Here is a 5,622-nt window from a genome sequence, read left to right on the forward strand (position 1 = left end):
AAGCTGAGATTCTCCTGTAATCACGTGACTCCAGGAGCTGGGACTTTAAGCAAAACACCAAATATTGTAAGGCATGACAGTGGGCAACGCTGAACTTCATGCTTCGATTCAGTATCCCACCAACTCCAGCTGCAACTGTTTTGTACTTGACAAAGCTGTTTTTGAATTCTGCATCTAGAAGGTTTTCAGGCCTGAAATATTTATTGGTCACACACACAATCACCACAGTTTGTGTCACAAGCAGCGCAGCATTATTATTTTATGAGAACGCTGGGTGCACAACTGACCAGGCTAGGCTATCACCCACTATGCCTCTTCGGGGAATTTGTGGGGCTACCACATGTAATCTTCTTGACCAAAAACTACAGCAGTTGAGTAGGGCCTCAAGCTGCACAGAGACAGCATTTGATGCAACTTTATCTTGTGACTGCAATGTTTAAGTGTTTGTGGGGGTTTGAGGGCTTTTTAAAAAAAATACGTTTCATTATGTTTTCTAAACAATTTTTATTAGCTTGACAAAGTACTTTGTGTAATAGAATGCTAAACTATATTATGATCAACCACTAGCTGGCACCATGTGTAACATACCTTATTTAAGCTCACAACAATTACCTGGCAGTGTATTAAAGGATCTTATAGAACAGGGGTTCTCAACCTTTTTCTTTCTGAGGCCCCCCATAACATGCTATAAAAACTCCAGGGCCCAGCGTGGGTTGTGGGAGGAACTCAGGGCTCTGGGCTGAGGGTTTTGGGCATAGGTGTAGTTTGACTTCTAGGGCAGGGGCCAGCAGGGCTCAAGCCAGCTCTGCATGGTGGGGTCTGGGGAGGGAGCATCACCTCCACCCCGACTCACCTCAGCAGCCCACCCACCTGTCTGCGTTCTGTGTGCAGGTAGGAGCATAATCAAAAATTATAACTCAAAGGTGGGGTGCTCAGCTCAGAAAGTTTGAAAACAGGATGCAGGGAGGGGGTAGCTAGGGACTGTGTGCAGGCAGAGGGGTAGCTCAGGGTGCAGGGAGGGGGGTAGCTAGAAGCTGTGTGCTGGGAGGGCTCCCCTGCAGTCCTTATTCCCTGAGGGCTCTGCCAGCCACAGAGCTGGGTTCCCCCCCGCACCCAAGTGGCTTTACTGGCTGCATGAACAAAGAGGGCTGGGAACCGAGGAACAGCTTCAACCCCTAGCACCAGCAGCAGCAGATGAGGGAACACCACGGTTGCCTGTTCCATGGCACCAGCCAGAGCAGCAGCTGTCCCGCACTGCCAGGCTCTGGCTTCCCACCTCCGAGCTGACCAGGGGGCAGGGAGAGAAGGGGGGGGGGGTTGGAGATGCCCTGCTCTTGCACTGTACTTTAGGGTGAGAGGGCAACACCCACGTGTCCTCCCAACTCTGCCCATAACCCAGAGCTTCTGCTCTGTGGGGAGCACCAGGGCTCTGGAATTCAACCCTGCTGCTCCTGGCTTCAGCCCAGCAGGAGGCACTGGGGATCAGGGCTTCAACCCCATGGGGGGCACCGAAGACCAGGCTCTGGGTTTTAGCCGTGGGGCACTGCAGCCCACCTGAAAGGGTTTGCGGACCCCTATGGGGCCACACCCACCTGTTGAGAACCTCTGTCATAGAAGACACATCTCTAGTGTCTCTCTTTGGGAAGGAAGATCTGTAGCCAGTCCATATCTAGTGCAGAAGCCTGACCTGCTAATAGCAGTCCTGCAACCTACAGTGAAGAAGACATACATGACATGGTGTCAAGAGTAAGCTAATGCCATAGGAGAAGGAAAACAGAAATAAACATTCTTCACTGCCCCAGAGAACTTCAGCTTTGATTGTTCATCCAGAAGGTGACATAGAAGCAACATTTTGCAAGATTTCGCATTACTACAAAACTCCATAAGGAAACTGGAGATATTCAGGTATCATCTTTAATTTATGCTATGGGGAAGCACAGCACATTAAAAAAAATCTTTTACCTTTACTGAAGACAGTCAAAGAGTTTTGCCTATGTTTGATGCATAGTTTATACCTCAGAGAAATGTGGTTTATGAAAGAGTACGTTTGCACCAGAGAATTCAGGAACCAAAAGAAATGTTGACTTTTATAAGAGCTTTTCTTGCATTGGCTGAAAACTTTGTTTTTTTGGCTGCAAAACAAGAAAATATCAGAAACAGGCTGGTTACTGAGTTAACACACAAGAACCTCTCACAGCAACCACAATTAAAGACAGACTTAAATCTAACCACTGCTACACAGATAGCAATGTGGTCAAAACTAGTCAGACAGCAGAACAAGAGACAAGAGCAATTTGAAAAATGTGAAATAAGCTTCGAAGCTGTAAGCAGTCACACCAGGAGTGCTAGAAACCATTACCATAAAAGCCCTGAGGATAAGGACAAATTCCAGGCAGACTACAAATGCTTTCAAGCTAAATGCACAAGATGTGGAAAATTTCATAGCTCAAGAGATGTGTGTTCAGCTAAAGGTGAAATATGCAACAAGCATTCAAAATATGGACGCTTTGCAACTGTTTCTCTTATTTGGCAATTAGGCAATTGACTGTTGCAGGCAACCAATATCCATTGTTTCTCAGATCTATCACAAGTGATGACACAGAGCCTGCATGGAGAGAGAAAATGAATGTTCATGGAAACATTGACTTTAAAGTCTACTCAGAAGCAGACAGAATAGTCATATCAAAAGAAACATACAATTCTCCTTTCAGAGCTGAAATCAACTGACCCAGCCTTGACTAGCTCTGGAGATATTCTGAACTACATGGACTAGTTCACCACATAAACAACTTAAAGACAAAAGCTTTGCATAAAGTGTTCATGTGATCAAAGGTTCAAAGACCAACAACTGCCTCAGCCACAGCATAATAGCCATGATAGTCCTAGTGAGAAAAGTGGAAAACCTCAAGAGAATTTAGACACTGGACTTTTAAAAGGAGATCCAGTACCAATAACCTCAACACAATCAGTGGCAAATTAGCCACTGGGCCCACAGGCTTCCACCAACTGGGAGGCCAAAGTATGGCAGCGGGGCTGAAGTGAGGAGTGGGGGCTGATGGGGTGGGGGGTATATGATGGTTGGTTCTGAGCAGATGGGGGTGAAGGCTAGGAGGGTGAACTGAGGGCAGTGGGGGTCAATGAGGTAGGGGGGATGAACTGATGGGTTAGTAATTATGCGGGCTGCGGGGTTGAAGTGAGGGGGAGCCAAATTGAGAGTGGTTGGGTGGGGATAGAAGTGAGGAGGAACTGGAGGACAGGATCAATTGCTGGGCAGGAGATGGGCAGATGTGGGGGTGAGAGTTCCTGCAACAGGATCAATATCACTTTATCCAGTACACGTGGGAGAGTGGGCAACACTAGTTGTTAGAGCCCTGCAAATCCACAAATATCCACTTGATATCCATGGAACATTTTTGCAGATCAGATACGGATACAAATTTTGTATTTGTGCAGGGCTCTACTGATTGCCACATGCACACACCCTTTGGGGGTGGGGCAGGGGGAGTTCAAAAATCAAGAGACTGACCTAAAGCAATATTTATTTTTAAATCTCATGATTTTTTGGACTAATCATGATTTTGGGGGGTCTGATTCATAATTTTTGATGGCTTGAAGTTGACAATACTACATGAACAGAGAAGACAGCTTCTTGGGGCACAGGTTGTCCCAAGCCACTCTGCATCAGCTAAGCTCCTTCCCCACTGGGCTCACTGAGAATGCATGGATTGTTTCTCCCAGCACCATTACTGGCTCTGTCAGCATGTCCCCTTACTCTTGGGGGAATTCTATGCCATGCACGCATGCAGATTTCATGTCCCCCACAGATTTCTTTGCTTCCCTGCAGAAAAATGACTTCTGATATGGAAGCAGCAAGCGCGGTAACGCCCCCGTCCTCAGCAGCATGGGCGTGTCATTTCAAGTACCTGGAGCAGCGAGGGAGGCAGGGCTATGGAGGCTGTGACTGGTTCATACCCTGTGCCAGGCTCAGCTCCTAGTCCCGGCCCAGCTGGACTGGGGAGGACGGAACTTGCTCTTGCCCTGCAAGGAGTGGATGTGGCTGGGTCAGACCTACCCCTACAAACCTCCCCTGGCTGCAGGAAGCTCTGCACACCCACACCCCTATTTCTGCCCCCATCGCTCTCTGTTTGCCCAACCCCCATGCATCCAGACCCCCATACCCAGACCCCAGTCCGCTGAGCCTCACCCCTCAGCACCCAGAAACCGCCCCCCCCAACCAAGCCTCCTCACCAGAAGCCCCAGCTCACCAAGCCTCACCCCCTGTATCTGGAGCTCCCTGTATCCAGATCCCCTGCCAAGCCCCACCCCCCCACACATCAGGACCCCCATTGTGCCTCATCCCTGCATGCAGACCACACACCCCAGAGCCCTCTGCACTGGAACTCCCACCCCACTGAGCCCCAACCAGCTTCACCCAGATTCCCATCCCACCAAGCCCCACTCCCCCAGCACCCAGACCTCCTGCTGAGCAGCAGTGCCGGAACAATTTTTATAGGGGGGGTGCTGATGATGGAAATCATGTATTTTGGTGTTTGTTATTACTACTTTAAGGCAGGGGGTGCAGCAGCACCACCAGTACCATTAGTTCCAGCACCAGAGCTGCTGAGCCCCCACATCCAGACATCCTTCACCAAGCCCCATCCACCCACACCCAGACCCCCCTTGTTGAGCTCCAGCCATCTTCACCTGGACCCACCTGTAGGCTCCAATTCCCCTTACACCCAAAACCCCCCAACAAACCCCTATGCATCCAGATGCCCCCTGCACCCAGACCATCCACCAAGATGCCTGCACCCAGATTGCCCCACATAGAACCCACTCATCCCACACCTGGATTTTCCCCCCCCCCCACTAATCTCCTCCACACTTGGATCTTGCGGGGCTGAGCCTGCCTGCGCCACACCTGGATCGGACGTGCAAGCCAGACTCTGTCCCTCTGGCTTGTCATCTTGTTGTGCCTGGCGCAGGGGGGCAGGGCCCAGGCGTGTTTCTGGGGCAGACCCCAGCTCTTGCGCTGCGTCAAGTGCCGCCTGAGCGCCTGTCTGCTGGGCTGGGGTGGGGGAGCCGCAAGGCGATCTGCCACCTCCGTGCAGCCCGTTGCCATGCTGCAGCCTCCACATTTATTCATTAACAAAACCATGCAGAATTTTAAGATATTCTCCACAGAATGGGTATTTTGCGGGCACAGAACTTTTCAGGGCGGACTTCCCGCAGGAGTGCCCCAGCCAGGCCTGGCTCGGCGAGGGCGGGCGCGGGGGGAGGAGAGGGGTTTCGTCTCCGTCACCCTGCTGACCGAGGGAAGACTGTGACAACGTGCCGCGCTGGGTCAGCCTCGTGGCTTGACCCGCCGCAGGAAGAAGGCGCTTCGCAGGCCGCAACGGCCCCGGCTTTGGGATGGCTCCTGCGGGCCGGCCACGGCCGCTAATTGTGCGCTGTGCCCTGAGCCGCCAGAGGGAGGCCGCTTCCAGCGCATGGGAGAGGTGGGGCGCAGAGCGACTGCCCAGCCGGGGGCTGCCCGAGCTGCAGCGCGGGAACGTCGCCAAGCGGGGCCAGTTCCGCTCCAGGGCTGGGGGCCGGGGGGCCGGTTAGCGCGTGACACGCGCG

Source organism: Lepidochelys kempii, chromosome 1, assembly GCF_965140265.1.
Source record: "Lepidochelys kempii isolate rLepKem1 chromosome 1, rLepKem1.hap2, whole genome shotgun sequence".
Classification (NCBI taxonomy): domain Eukaryota; kingdom Metazoa; phylum Chordata; order Testudines; family Cheloniidae; genus Lepidochelys; species Lepidochelys kempii.